The sequence below is a fragment of the Primulina tabacum genome, chromosome 12, assembly GCF_025594145.1.
Source record: "Primulina tabacum isolate GXHZ01 chromosome 12, ASM2559414v2, whole genome shotgun sequence".
NCBI classification, from domain to species: domain Eukaryota; kingdom Viridiplantae; phylum Streptophyta; class Magnoliopsida; order Lamiales; family Gesneriaceae; genus Primulina; species Primulina tabacum.
Genome location: NC_134561.1, coordinates 28485057 through 28493213, shown reverse-complemented (window position 1 = coordinate 28493213; position 8157 = coordinate 28485057). Strand labels below are relative to the sequence as shown.

Sequence of the window (8157 nt, the reverse complement as noted above, 5' to 3'; positions counted from 1 at the left end):
GTTGTCAGAAAGTATGGCATGGGAAATCATCTTGCCATAATTAGAAAGTGGTCACTGAAAACAAGGTCATCATTGATTTTCTTGCTATAAATATTAGGTTTGCTCAACTTTAAACGTTCATTCACATATATATATTGCCCACACAATTTCTACAACATTTTTTATTTATTATATTACTTTTTTCTCACCCACATGCTGACTTTATTAACGGAGTGGTCATGCCGGATATTCCTCCGGCACCCATTCACGTGGTTATATTCGTGTTTACAAGTCACTACTGGTTTTTCTAGGAAGAAAAAATCTCTGGTTTGGACACATCTCACTAGGCTCTCATTCCTCATCATTTTCACAATCCGACCCGGTAAAATTGTCAACACATCTCGCACCTATTTTCACCCGGTCACATCAAATATCGTTTTGGAAAATGAGATTACTGGCTATACTTTAGGCGTGCATTGATATACATGAATCAAATAATTTTGGAAGTTAGTCTCGATTTTGGAATTGAATGATAAAAACAAATAACGGTTAAAACATTTACATTCCTATGATTGATATATAATTGGAATGAAACACTTATTTTTTGGTCCCGATTTTTATTACATACCATTACATTGATAAAACTATCCATTCGATTTTAAATCCATTACTACATATCAATCTAAGCCTAGATACTTCTGGCTAGCCATAAAATTAACTCGATGGTCATTATATCGACCTAAATATTTAAATCAAATCTGTACCATATTTACATACCTGTAGACAAGTTGAATCCTTTATTTTGGAGGTGTCGATATTCTTGGCATAATGTGCACATCTCGTAGCACAGATCGACACGACAATCTGAGCATGGGCTCTCCTCCATGAAATATTGCCCCTCAGTTTGGATCGATAGAAGCACAAATACAAGCAAGAGCAGCCGCTCACAAAATGCCAAGTTGATTTATGCTCCACTTTAAGTAATCATCCATATATATATCAACATCATTATATTACGTGGATCTCCCGTCATTTTCGGAGTTGTCGTGGGCTTCTCCCTATCAGTGTTTGATCCTGTTTAGATGCTCCAGTGGGGTTTCAGAGGTATATTCCTGGTATCATTTACCCATATCTTCAGTTTCCAGTGTTTCTCCTTGCTAAAGACTCTATTATCATCTTCTTCTCCGGTGTGTATTTACGTGTGCATACAAAGTGCTTGATATTTTGCAACAGTGAATAACCCGAATTCTGATGATATTGTACTGCCTCCGCCAATTAATATGTCTGATAATAATCATTTAGTATAATCTGAGACTCTTGAATTAGTCGGTGGATAGAATGAAGAGGGTTAAAACAAGGGAGTACAAAATAGTGATACAAATATTGCTACTGATTGCTTGACTGTGAATGGCTTGCAAGGTAATACTTCAAATGTTCCTCGAACCAAACAAGGTTTGATTAATAGGAATAATCAAATGTCTTGTGCTAGCCTTTTTAAAAATAATAGGATGGTTAAGGCTATTAACAAGCTTTCGTTTATGGAAACAAGATCAAAGAAACTCATATTTGGTTATGATGATACTGATACCATTGAAGATACTTAAGGTATTTGCTTGTTGTGGTATGTTAGTAGCTGCAAACCACCGACTGTTGCCCTCTTTGATTTGGTAAGATGATGGGGGTTGGATATCCACTTTTAAACACATGATAGCGGGTGGATTGTCTCCACATTTCAGAGTACTGAAGTTAGAGATCACATTTTTGATGGAGGGACATACATGGTCTTTGGTTATCACTTGGTCCTAAAAGAGATGTCAAGGTGTTTCAGATTTAGGGATGAAGATATGAGTTCAATGCAATGGTGGGTTCAGATTCATGATTTACTTCCTGATTGCTGGAATTTCAATATCCTCAGTAAGGTGGCTTCTCGGATTGGAAATCCAGTTCATATGGACATGATTACTCATGATCGTAAGAGAGTAAAATATGCAAGAGTGTAGATTGAAACTGAAGCATCCAAAACTAAGTTAAACGAGCTCCAAATAGAGTTGTCTTTTGGGGATGTGGATATCAAATTTGAGTAAGACCTACATATGAAGTTTTGCGACTTATGTCATCGAGCAGGACATGCAGAAGACTCATGTGCCATTGTAAGGCACACCGATTTGGCAAAGGATATAATCAATACTGCTCGGAACATTCAGCATAGTAGATCACGTAGTGTTGCCTGGAGGAAGGGAAATTTTCAGAAAAGATCAAGGGTTGGGAAGCCTTACAATCACACTCCTTCTCGCCCTACTTCTAGAACTCCGGATACTAATGATATACAAGATGTGTAGAAATAGATGGCTGGTGCTTCTACTAGTGCACCAGATTTACAGAACACGGTTGTAGAGGATAGCCATGTTCCAAATTTTAATACATAGACAATAGATAACGGAAAAATACCGATGGTTGAAGAAGCCATTGCAGCTGAAGATCATTGTGCAGGTGTTGATATAGACACAAATGGATTTGAGATGGTCACCAACAAAAATAAAAATAAAAATAAGAAAGCCAAGAAAATGGATGGGCAGCTGAAGGGTAACAACAAAAACATGGCAGTATTCCTTGAAGGAATGGAAGAAGCGAGATCTTGTGAAACCGAATATTAGAGCTTGAACAACAATTCTAAGGAAGTGAGATTTTTTGGGAAGAAAGAGAGGGGCGGAAACCCAAAATTTCCTCGAGTTGTCAATGAAGCTGGCTTGTTGTTACATCAGGGGCTTCTACAACCCGTAAAACAAAGGAGTGTTCAATCCTTTGTTATCATCACAAGATCGATATTTTTGGCATTTTGGAATCAAAGCTTAAGGATAGTGAATTGAAAAAACTCATGACTACTTGGTTCTCAGGTATGAATGTTACCAATAAGTTCTCACTAAATGCAACAAAGTGTATTCTAGTTTTCTGGAATCCTTATCTAGTGGATTTAAGCATCATCATTTATTCAACAGAACAATCTATTCATGTTCACATAAGTAAAAATGTTTTTGGCTTCTTTTGTATATGCGTTTAACACAATTGTACAGAGAAGAACACTCTAGGAGGATTTGAAAGTGTTTGGGGCGTCTTGTTCTCCACCATAGATAATTTGGCGTGACTTTAATAATATACTTTCTCCGACCAAGAAGAAAGGAGGCTTGGTAGTAAAGAATTATGAGACTAAAGGTTTTGTAGATTGTGTGGCATTACTTGACTTGGTGGATCTTAGATCTATTTGTTGTTACTTCAATTGGATGAGACCTAAAGTCTGTAGTAAATTGGATCGGGTTCTAGTAAACCATTGCTTGAACATTTTGAATTTAGATGGCATGGCAGAATTTGTAGCCCCGGATTGCGTGTCGGATCATGCTATGATTTTGGTGACTTTACTAAATACACGGATAAAGAAACCTTTCAAGTTCTTTATATGTGTCTCTAAGTGATGAGTTTATGAATTTAGTTGAACGATTTCAGGTTTTTCAAGGGCATGACACTTCACAATACAGACTTATGCAACTATTAAAGAGATTAAAACAACCTTTGAAGAATCTTCACCACAAAAAGTTCAGTAATATTTCTCAACGAGCAAACACCGCTAAGCAGGAGCTTCACGACATGCAATATTCAATGTTGGAATCGGGGGTTATGACAGATCAATATAAGGAGGGGAAAAAGAAAGCACAATTCTTTCTAGAAGCTGAAAGGTTGTTTGTAACCCAGAAAGCGAAGCTTAAGTATGCACAACAGGGAAACAGATGCACTATCAAGAGACATAATAAGAAAAATTCCATTGTATCTATTAACAAACAGATGGCACTACTTTGACTGAATCTAATGACATTACACGATGTTTTGTTGAGTATTATTGTAAGGTCTAGGAAACTCGAACTATGTAACCTGACTGCATGCAATCTAGGGTTTCATTTAAGATATGTGTTTATTGATTTTATGCATTTAATGCATGATTATTGTGTGGCTAGGTGTTTGTTTCATTGTTTGTTAAAGTTTTATGCATTAGGGTTTTAAGTTGCATTTCGCCCTCGAACGAGTAACGAAGACCAGGGATAAGCAGGAATTTTTTTAATGAATAATTAATTTTAATAATTTAAAATGAGATGTTTTTAACTGTGATTTTCGAATTTGGGCCTTGGTTGGGTATTGTAACCGGTACACAAAATTTAACGAGTTGGGGGACTTTTTGAAGGTTCGGAAAATATTTTTAAAAACGTACCTAAACGAAATATTTTTCGGGAATGCTATTGGGTTGATGGGTTATTTTAGTGCTTAATAGGCTCAAAACTCTTTTAGCAGCCTATTCTTGAGTATTCTATGGTTATTTTAGGACTTGCACCGGAGAGGCGGGTTGAGAACTTTTATTAATGGCCGTCCCTCTCTCATTCAGCAGCCTCCATTCTATGGGGGAAAAAAACCAGCAGCCTCTCGATTTTCTCCCTAGGTTTCAAGAATAGTTCCTTCCCCGCCTCTCCGGTGCAAGCCCTACAAGCATATCTTCAAGTTTTTGAGCACACAAACGTTAAGGCACGCCATGTATCTCTTTTTCTCATCATTTACAGAATTTTTATGCTGATGTATATGTATTTTCATGGAGAATGCTTTGATTTATCTTGTGGTGTCGGTTTTGCAAAGGTTTGACACGAAATATGCATTTTCTTGACTCATAGTCACGTTTTTGTTATTCTTGTGCAGGGGGGCTGCCGACATGGGTTGCTAGGGGGCTGTCGTCGTCAAGGATCATGGTGTTTAAGGGCTGGAGTGAAGGGGTTTGGTCGGGATGAAGGGTAGGACGACGGGTTGGGTACAGTTTAAGGCTTGGGTTGGTTAGATCGGGGGAAATGAGTAATCCGGCGGTGCATTGACCATTCCTATCCTTGGATGAGACCTTGGTGGGTCTGAGTCATGGTCTAGGATGGCTCGAACGCTGCTGTACTTGGTCAAGAAGCCGATCGAGTGTCAGGGATCAAGGTTGGTCGTCGGTGGAGTTTCTTTGGTGGCTCTCGGGTGTTTGTGTCTTGTAGATTGCATAGGGATGTAAAATTGGGTTAGGTCGGTCTAGGAGGGTACCAAGATGGGCTATGGAGGGTTGGTTCAGGCTCGTCCTCGTTGGTTTGGGCTAGAGTCGAGGAATCTGGGTATAGACACAACTAGGGTTTTGTGGTGTGTCCGCTGGTTTAGGTGCTGGTTGTGTATGTTCAAGTCACCGTTTAAGTTGGGAAAAAATTGGTTAAGTTTCAGGTTCATTCAGGTTAAAACAAGGACCCCGATCCAAGTTTTAAAACGAATCTTATAAGTTTTGAAACCGGCTCGAGTTTACGTCTAAGAAATGCTCTTTATTATGTTTTAAGGTGTTTAAGGAGTTTCGTAGGCTCCGGGTCGAAATGTTGAGGTCCAGGGATAAAATGGTCAATTAGGGTTTCGAGGAGCAAAATGTTCATTTTGCACCCGGTTCAAGTTTTTAGTCCTTTCAGCGCCCTAAAAAAGATTTGACATGTTTTAAATTTTTATGTTATCATGAATATGACTCTTTATGTAAATATTAAAATACGTTGCATGCTTTATTTTAAGAAAAATTCACGTATATGCATGATTTTATTAAGTGATGAATATTATGACATGTTTTGAAGGATGAGAGTTGGTTGTGACTAATACGATAATACGATGATATGTAAGGCCGGCTCAGTTGATCGGTGAGAGTGTCTCTGATGTCCCCGTCGCCTAGTACCATGGTTATACGTAGATGGATCCATCGCCTAATACGATAATACGAAAGTCACAACTAATGAACAAAATTCAAATTAAGAAAATGAACACGTATATGTTGATATGGCGAGATACGTTACGAAAATGTTTATGCTTCAACAGTTATGATTATGCATATGATTTTTTAAAATCATGAAATGTATTTTTATACAGTACTTTTCACTTTTGTCTGTTATGTATATGTACTTGCTGTAATGTTATAGATATGTTGAGTCTTTAGACTCACTAGGTGTGAATGATGCAGGTGAGCATTATGATCAAGAGATTGGAGGTGCCGAAGAACGAGTAGGCAGAGTTGGATGTGCGCACGCAAACCCCATGACCGTATTTCCGCACATTATGTTTTGAGATTAGAAGTGGATGGATATTTTCATACTCGTTCATTTTTACTATGTTGGTGGTTGTCAGGAATTTTACTCGTTTCATATTTGTTTTATTTTTAACGTAATTCTTGGGTTGACGATATTTAAACTACAATATTTTTATCTGTTTTTGGATTTAATTTATTTTAAAAATGTGAAATCTTCTGCTACTATTGTATGCATGTTAAAAAATATAATTTTAGAAAAATGAGCTTACAAAAAAAAATTTCTAGTAGCATTTTAAATAATAGACATCACAATTGGTATAAGAGCAAGAGTCCTGTATAGGGTTGTGCCACTCCATCTTCTACAGCTCAGCATTCAAGCCTCAAGTCTATAAGTTTGTATGATTTTAATGTTTTAAATAATTTGCTGCTATCAACTGTATGATTACATGATACGCGTTTTATAGTGATTCACAGTGTGTTTAGCTGCTTACATACTTTAAGGATTTAATATTTTGAAAACTAGATTAAATTTCATGATGGGTTACGTTTAGAATGTGGACTATTTTCAGATATCATGCCTCCCAGACGCACCACTAGCACTGAATGACAGGATGATACTAATGGAGGCGATAGAGGCCTTCCACCACCACCGCCACCGACGGGGACGCAGCAACTCGAGTCCTCGAGGGCATTGCTAGACTGATGGAGCAGGCACAACAGGCTCCTATACCTAGACAGACTTATATGAGCAGTTCAGAAGGCTCAACCTGAAGAAGTTTGGGGGTACCGCTGACCCTTTCATGGTGGAGATTTGGATTCGATCCTTGGAGCTATATTTTCAGTATCTTCAGATGAGGGATGACGACCGGGTCAGATGCGCCACTTACATCCTAAGAGATGACGCATCGCTTTGGTGGGAGGGAGCCGCTCATGGTGTGGATTTGGCTACCCTTGGTGCTAGTTCAGGTAGACCTTCTACAATAAATATTTTCCAGCTGATTTCATGGGTTGCTTGATGAAGGAGTTCACGAGTCTCCGGCAGGGGGACTCGTCTGTGGTAGAATTTATCAGGAAGTTCGACAGGGGCTATCACTTTGTGGCCCTTATTGCGAGAGATGCCGCTCAAAAGTTGAGGCATTTCATGGACGGTCTGAGACCCACTTTGTGTCAGAACGTTATGCAGATGAGACTGGTAGGCTATGACGAGGCCGCCTCTTCTGCTTTTCAGAAGGAGCAGGCTCTGAGGGACATTGATATCGAGATGCAGCAGAAAAGACATCCAGCCCGGTCTAGCTCACAGCCACAGAAGTAGCAGTTCACAGGGTCACTGAGGCATCAGGGAAGCAGAAGCCCTAGGGACAGTTTAAGAGTCCCGGATAGCAGCAGCCACCACAAGCACCTGGGGCTCCTAAGCTCGAGGAGGGTCGGCCGTGCAAGCAGTGCAACAAGTTACACTACGGAAAATACATGTGGGGCACCTTCAAATGCTTTGTATGCAAAGAAGAGCGACACGAGGTAGCTGATTGCCCTAAGAGCAAGGGCCTTACGATTGGCAGGGCCTATGTGATGCATGAAGAGGAGGCAGAGGCGGAGACAGACTCTACATTGATCACCGATAACCTTTATGTTTAAGAATTTTAATTTACCGCCTTGATTACATAGATTATATGATTTTTGTGGGAATTATTTTGGGATTGAAAACCTAGAATAAATTAGGTCACATGTTCTAAATAGTTGGACTTAGGGATTGACTTGAATTGATTAGGGGTTTAAAGGACCATATTACAACAACTGAAAGTATGGGGACCTAATTGCAAAAATTTTGGGGTTGAATGGGGCTAAATTCGAATTTTTTTGGGGAAAAAATGCAATTTTCGAACATTGTAGGGCCAAAGTGTATAGAATTCGAAACTTTAAGGGCCAAACTGCAATTTCATAATTTTTTTGACATAAAATTCGATATTTTTTTGTTGGTGCTAGGAGTATATCTGTAATTTTTCAAGGATTTTGGGATAATTGCTGGTAGAAAATTTCTTAAGTTTCAACGCGATTAGATTTGATGGTAT

General features: G+C 38.8%; 1 long non-coding RNA gene across 1 annotated transcript; it reads left to right on the top strand.

Moving 5' to 3' along the window:
* Positions 1–775: 775 nt before the first annotated feature.
* Positions 776–6213, top strand: LOC142520956 (uncharacterized). The gene is made up of 3 exons (XR_012814039.1): positions 776–1083; positions 4711–4986; positions 6026–6213. It is a non-coding gene; the product is annotated as an uncharacterized LOC142520956 (long non-coding RNA).
* The last annotated feature ends 1944 nt before the right edge of the window (positions 6214–8157 follow it).